The 8,239-nt window shown below is 39.1% G+C and overlaps 1 pseudogene; it reads right to left on the bottom strand.

Moving 5' to 3' along the window:
* Positions 1–244: 244 nt before the first annotated feature.
* Positions 245–6,115, bottom strand: LOC147924361 (uncharacterized; annotated as a pseudogene).
* Between the last annotated feature and the right edge of the window lie 2,124 nt (positions 6,116–8,239).

The following is an 8,239-nucleotide window of genomic DNA, read 5'->3' on the forward strand; positions in this document are numbered from 1 at the left end:
AAGAAAATTCAGAAACTAAAGATCTCGAAGAACGAACTAGACAATCTGTCCTCACATTTGATTCACGCGGGATTCTGGTAAGATTAAAGGAGTAAAAGGATGATATGAGTTAAGTGAAATCGTCCAACAGATTCGAGAAGGCGGGCCAATCTTCCGGTGACTGCACCATCGACTAACTCTGAGCAATCTATCTCAAAACTTTGACAGTCAGCGCCAACCGCCAGGAGGGATTCTATTGCCCAAATCAAGGCTTGTAACTCTGAGTGTAGGGGTGAAGGGCTGCGAGTATGACTCCGAGCTCCCTAAAGTAGCGTCTTATCTTCACTATTACAAAACCACCAACTAAGACCCATAAGCGGGTCTGAATTTTTCCAGGAACCATCAACCTGGCAACGGGGAAAGGGTCCCTGACTTTCAAAGTTGGCGAAGAATCCAGATATCACGCAGAGAAGGACTTAGCCTCCTCCCACAGTAATTTGTCATTAACCGCCTGAATCATAATATCCATTGGCTATGCCTATGTTCCCTGAAAAACTTTTTTTATTCATGTCCTTCCAAATTGACCATAAAATCCATGGTAGACGATAACATATATCTGAAACCCCCGATTGGGTTGATGCCCGCAAAAAAATAAAGTCTAGGTTCGAATACACGGAGCCAAATGGGAAACCATCAGGGATTACCGAAACCGGTGAAAAATCCCATATCCTGCGCGAACGAGGACACTCAGAGAGAGCATGATTAATAGATTCCACCGATTACACGTAATATCGCATCTGACACCCCTCTGAGCAATCCGTTCCGTCACAGGGAGAGTACCGGACGCAATCTGCCAAAAAAATGTGGAACCTTCAGGGGAACTTCGAGTTTCCAAACGTGAGCCCGAAGAGCCGTACATGTCGGCCCATATTCAACCTCCCTAATCAATTCCCGTATGATTTTTTAAATAACAAATACAATACAAATGTTTAGACAAAATGAATTTTGTTATCAAATGCTCGGTTATGTATAGTTTCTTTAGTTCTCTTGTTAGTACCTAGTTTCTGGCCTCCGGTCTTTGACTCTGGGAACATTCTTTTAGTACACTGACTTAAGTCTCCCCTCTTTTGGGCATAGTATTCTACTTTGTATTTTACCTTGGTTGGAACTAAGTTTATTAATAATATCAGTTCACAAAAAAAAAAAGACAAAATGAATTTATTTTTAAATTTACAATAAATAGATACATTAAATCTAGCCCTACGCATTCAGTTTATCCGGTTTAATTGGATTGGTTTATTCGGTTTTTCAAAATTTTGGTTATCTAAAAATTATGCCGAATTAAATCGAATAAAAATTTGGTTCGGTTTATTCGGTAATCGGTTTATTCGGTTCAGTTATTTGCTTTAAAATCTATTCTGAATTAAACCGAACTGAATTTTTTTCCGGTTAGTTTGGTTAACCGAATGTAAACTACAACTAAGTATCCTCCATGAAACTTGTAAAATCCAATCAAAAACCCTTCTTTTGGGTTACGAAGAGTTACAACCATGTAAAAACGATGAAACCCATGAAAAGGATTAAAGGTCAGATCAGATATGTCAATAGTGAGCAAATTCGAGCTTCAAACATAAAATAGTAGGATTTTATTGCTTTAATACGATTGGGGGATTAGGTGGAAGAATTGAACGAAATGAAATAGAAGAATTGAGAAAGTTGAACTTTTCATACTGTAAAGAATTGAGAATCGAATAAGAAAAGAGATCTAATTTTCAGATTTTTGAGAGGTTGAAGAAGAAACGGCTGGGAGAGGCAAGAGTGAAAGTGTAGAAAAAGAAGTAGGATTTTCTTATTTTATTACATATATCACATGGGCTGTAAAAATATTTGGGCCTGGCCTAAACATATCTTTTATTCTATAAGTCCAAAAAAACCCTAGCGTTTTGTTTATTTATTTTGCTCTAGTCCATCGTCTTTCTTCAGCTCATCGATGGCAGATCTTAAACTCATCCTTACTTTTTCAGCTTAACCATGGCAAATCTTCGACGATAGATGATGATTGGAAGAGAACCAAAGAACCGTTCGGTTATGGCTTGCCAAACCGAACCGAGATGATAACCGGAATCCTTAAATATTTTTGCCGATCGGTTTACACAGTTTCTCAAATTCGGCGCCGAAAACCAAAAAACTCAGTTCTTTCGGTTCAGGTTTCTCGGTTTTTGCCGAAAGTCCAGAGCTATTATTTAAATCAATTAGCTAATATATTGAAATCTTAATTTCTGGTGAAAAAGCATTTGTACTCTCGTAACCCAAGTTAAATCGCTCGACTAACCCTTTTTCTCTTGACTAATCTCTAACCTTTTGTTTTTATTATCTTTTTTTTTTAATAATTAGTTGGTAGAACTAAGTTGCATCGAATTGTAAGTGGGGGTACAAAGAAACAACTTGTTTGGAATCAAAACTTCTTTTTGAGAAATTTCCGAATCATATACATTTTTGAAGTTTATATATACATATTAATAGTGTAAATGAATTATACCAAAATTAATTTAAAATATTTAAGATCATAATTATGACTAAAACATTGTAAGAGAAACAAAAATCTCATAATTTTAATAATTTGATTATTTTCTAATTTTGTAATTTTTAAAAATCGTTAAACTGCTAATTAGGCGTCCGACATGGGCTTAGTGCCTAGCTCAGAAATCGGAGATTTACGAAGATTAATCGTAGATTTTTTTTTTTTAGCACTTGACTTCGTTTATTGATTGGAAGATATTCGTACAAGATTGATAGTTGAACGGATACATGTTGGAATAGTTAAATGAAACCGATAATCTGATATTTGAAATCATTGTGCTTTAGCCAGTTTGTCAGCAATGAGATTTGCTTCCCGTGGAGTCCATTTGAATTCAACCGATTCAAATCGAGTTGTCCATCCTTTGATCTCTTGAACCCAGTTGTAGATGTCGAATCATGTAATATACTATCTATATGAATCACTAACTCTCAATGTTATCAATTTTCTCATGATTCATGCAAATATTTCAACTAGAAGTAATATTCATCATCATCATTAGTATTCTGAAACATTTGATTTTGGTAAGCCTCGAAAATATAGTAAGAAAACCAAAGTTGTCAAAAGTAAAACAAGAAGTGACCCACCTGAGGATATGCCACTGGAAAAAGATATGAATCAACAAAAGACCATAATAAAGAAGACAACACATAGAGTTACTATAATGTAATCCACATACCTGATACCTCTTATATTTTCAAGATCTTCTATTTGCCTCACTAATCTAATATTAGAAATATTATCAGATATAATCATTGAACTTTGAACAGGAGGCTGAGATTCTTCAAGGAAAAACGATCTGTAGCCCCCTCGTAAGTTTCATATAGCACCACAACTATACAAAATTTAAACCTCGATCTCGGTCCACACAAATCAGAAATTTGAAACCTCATAACACATAAAATCAAAATTCATAACCTAAAGACAAATAAACACGGTTTATGTTCGGTTTACTACTACCCAGACAATTGTTAACCACGTTAGAACTAAAAAACCGGATTTAACCTCAGTACAACCCAAATTTAAGATCGAAATCTCTAAATCTCATAATTGAAGAACCCAAGATTTTGAGAACCAATAAATCTAATCGATTGGTCTGTTGATGGCGATATTCATGATGATGAAGTCGAATCATCCCAACCACGTTGTAAATCATCTCAGTCACCACTCACCACCACACGATGAATCTGATAGTAAGGAAAGCCTTTTCAAGGCATTGTCTCTCAAGTAAAATTGTCTCAAGGCACTTTTAGTCAAGGATGAATGAGATTAGAAGAGACAACAAGTCTGTTTATTGTTCTCTTTGTATGACTCGGTTTGCTCAATCTCTGTAACTATTTTTCTATGTTTTATACTGCTTTTTTTGTTCTCTGCAATTATTTAAATGATAATGCACCATCTTCTCAACCTGCAAATTCTTTGTTATAAGCTAAACAATGATAATGATTCACCAAAATGAGACAACAATGAGACTCTACATCACTAATTTTGTCTCTTCTGCGAACGATGTCATGCTTTCCCCCAGGATCAATGCAGGAAATCCTCTGCTGCAGTCGTTTTCACTTACAACAACACTAATCCGGGTCTGCAGATTCTCATTGAGTTTTACAGAAAAAAAGTGGACCAAAATTGAGATTGACTTAAATCCAACTTCATATATCCGCAATTCTTTTTCAAATAACGTGTTCTCAGAGGGTTTTTTCTCCACAAAACAATGGGAAAAATTCTTCAATTTCTTCTCTCGATAACGAAACGGAGAATTTCAATTTCATAATCGATACTTCTCTTCACGCCAATTTCAATTCTGACGGTCTTTGCCGGTGATTCAACATCATGTTCACTAACAGCTCTTCTCATCCTCAGATTCTACGGCAGAGCCGCCGCAAATACATCACCGTTCCTCGCTCCTCCTCCTATAAGCTTCTCGTTCAAAACGCCAGCAGCGGAGACGTATCTCTTTGTTTTGTGATCCAGAGATGAAGAAAGAGGAAATGGAGATGGTTCAGGCTTTAATTTTGGTTTAGTATTGGTTTTAAGTGGTCAGGTTTTAAATTTTGGTTTAGTGTTGGTTTTAAGTGGTTTAGTATTGGTTTAAGTCATAAACCAATAAATTCATCGTTCGTGTGTTCTGAGGTTTTTAACTTCCAAATTATGTGGAAACTGGACTAGAACTTCTGATTTGCGTGGCCAGAGATCGAGGTTTGAATTCTGTGTAGTTATGGTGCTATATGAAACTTCCGAGAGGGATACAGATCGTTTTTCCATTCTTCAATGATAACTTCAGGAGAAATTTCATCTGAAATAGTAGGATCATCTATATCATACAAGTCTCTTGGTTGGACGTGTACAACAACACTCCATTCTTTTTTCTTGTGGATCTTCCACATAGTAAACCAATCTTGCCTGAGAAGCCTGGACATAAGGCTCATCTTCTTCACCATTTCTAGTGTGAATTAAACGAGAGAAATTTACCATAGTGTGACCAACATCATCCTTCTTATACCCTCTAGCATCACGAGTATCAACCCATTTACATTTGAATAATATAACTCTAAATGAGTCATAGTAGTTCAATTCTAGAATTTCAGTTAATTTCCCATAGTACGAAACATCTCCGGCTCTAGGATTAAGATCAAGTGAACTAGCATAACTAATGGTTTCAGCTGAGACAAAAATTCCACTATTCTGAGTTCTTAGGTATTGCTCCCTTTCTATAGTTCTAAACTTGAAGCCATTGATGTTATATGCTGAGAACTTTAAAATCTTACTAGATGGACCAAGTGCAAGGCAACGAATATCAGCAGAAATACCAACAAGGTCATACTTTTCTACTTTTTGCTAAAGCCATTGACCAAAATGGAGATGCACATGTCGATCTATATCTATCACATTTCCTCTTCTTCGACGTTGTAATTGTGATCTTCTTAATTCACTCTTAAATATCCTATAATTTTCAAAACAAAACGAAAAATCACTATGATAATTAACCATAATCACGAAAATATTTTCAGATGAGAGTAGAAAACTTACTTGCAATAGTAATCTAAGAAATAACTATTGACTAAGATATATCGGTGAGCTTGTTGTCGTTCTATAGGACTAAGTGTATCCATTCTAGAAGCACCAACATGTCTCCCAAGTAAAGGAAAAACATGTTGAATTTGTGATTCAGGACCTAAGTCATGCTCAGCCATAGGGTGATCATCCACTCTACCAATACGATTAAATCGTGTTTCTACTCCATCAAGATACATAGAGCAAAACGTAAGACACTCATCAGGAATATACTGCTTACAAATGGACACTTCAGGTTGAGCTCGATTTCTGACATAATACTTAAAACGCCTAAAGGCCCTACAGAGAAAATATAACAAAATTATTTCAGTCTTGAAGCAAGAGAAGCTTGTTTAATGATATATTTCTTTTTAAATAGAATCTAAGTTACCTCTCAACTAGATACATCCATCAAAATTGAACCGGACCTCCTAGTTTCACTTCTTCTGTCAGATGGATGGTCAAATGTACCATTATGGTGAATAATGATGGAGGAAAAATCATCTCTAAATGGCACAACGTAAGTGCAATATGCTCCTGCAACTTATCCAGTTCAATAATATTTAATACCTTTGAACTTATTTCTTGAAAGAAGCGACATAACTCTGTTACAACAAATTGTGGTAAAACATTACGTATAGCGATAGACAACAACTGACCCATTAAGATGTGGTAATCATGACTCTTTAAACCCACCATTTTTCGTTGATTCAGCTCACTACAAGCAGAAATATTTGAAGAATATCCATCTGGAAGCTTTACACTCCTTAAGATAGTAAGAAATCTATCTTTTTCTTGTGTGGTCATTGTAAAACATTGTAACAGCCCATTCTGTGGACCACACTAGCCTCACTGCTAGCCGCCCCAACGGACCCCAAGCTAAGGGGGGGACTATTGTTGGACATGGGCTACGCCCAATATGTCACTCGGCCCAACAAAACAAGCTAATTAAGATTTCGGCCCGACGAAATTGGATGCAAGTCATTAATAATTCGTAAAGGGGCACTCTCGGGAATTCACGATGGAAACCCTAGAAAACCCTCGGTCAACAGTCGCCTATAAAAGGAAGCATCACTTATTAGGATCACTATCCTCACCCGAGGACAAGAGACAGAGAGCAATACTTTGCGTAAAAACCGTTATTGTCTTCTGTATAATTCCTTCTAGCTTCTGAGCTCGTCATTATTGGCTTGTTAGTTCTCCTGTGAACTGACGAGCTCAATCTTGATTCTTGTTAGTGACGACCTCACGATTTTATCGTTAATAAAAGAACCAGCTTCACTCTTTCCCCAAAAATCTTTATTTACTTAGTGTTGTGCAATCCCCGGTACGAACAATTGGCGCCCACCGTGGGGCGAGAGTAGAGCGCTTCTTTTGACGAATCAAGACCGACGGTCCTCACTTCCTCAAAGTTTCAAGACTCATGACGAACCCCAGCGAAGACCTCAACGAAGCAACGGAGCAGCGATGGGGGCGAACGAGAACACGAATTTTCCCCCTGCCGAGCTCCCTGCCGAGCACAACCGAAGGCTCCCTGCCGAGCACAACCTCTACACCAGCGCCCGATACGCCATCAGAACCTCTTGTTGCCACACATGCCCAACATCTCCAAACCGTGGCTCTAGTTTTCACTGATGGTGCCGCCCTCCCAGCTCCCTTGCTTGCTGGACACAGAAACAACCTCGACGATCCATAACGAGACTATCATGGACATACTCGTTAGCCAGGACAGGCGAACAACCGAGCGACTTGACACACTCACTACAACATAAAAAGCTTACCACCACTTTTCACCAACCTCAAGAATGTCGTCAAAATCACGATCGTCGGTCAAACCCTCGATGGTGAAACCAAAATCTCCACTCTTCCCAAATATCTATTGATACCGTCGAAAGCATCACCGTGAGAAGTTCCGACCTCATGAGAGGTGTCGCCAAGTTCGCGACAACCAAACTCGACATCAACGCTCAGCTCCACATCCCCTCGATCGGTCTCAAATCTAGCCGAATCCAGATCGGCAGATTCTCGGTCACTCCACCTGGTAGAAAACGAGCCGACCCCCGGAGCACTACATGGCCGACCACCAACCTCATCTCCATCTTGTCGACCTCTCTCGTTTGCGGTCTCTCTCAATTCCATAATAAACACGCCTTCGGTCATCTCTTCGCCGACCTTGATGTTATCCTCCTCAATGGCGCCGCCCTCAGAAACAAAGAGATCACGCCGCCATCCAACGCCGATCTCGGCTGCTCTCCCATGTCGTGCCTCGCTGCGTCCTTCCATCATGAGGTCGGCATCGCTATCATCAGAATCGGCAAACTCTCGGCCGAGCTGCCCGCCGACCTCGATTCCGTCTTCGCCGATCTCAGTCCCATCACGCAAATTCCTGTTCGCATCAATTCCAGCTCGCCGACCCGCATCCTCATTCGCTGAACCACACTCGAATCTGAATCCGGTCACATCGTTCAACCTCGCTACAATGCTGATCCCAGAGTTGAGAGCACACTCCACCCATATCCGAAAAATCGATCTCAAATTGGCGATCAGCAAGCTCTTCTATTCCGCTTGAACCAACCTCGCGACCTCCTACCTCGAGTCCGGCATTGCGCATATGACGAGGTCCTTTCT

This window comes from Camelina sativa, chromosome 17 (assembly GCF_030686135.1).
Source record: "Camelina sativa cultivar CO46 ecotype springtype chromosome 17, ASM3068613v1".
NCBI classification, from domain to species: domain Eukaryota; kingdom Viridiplantae; phylum Streptophyta; class Magnoliopsida; order Brassicales; family Brassicaceae; genus Camelina; species Camelina sativa.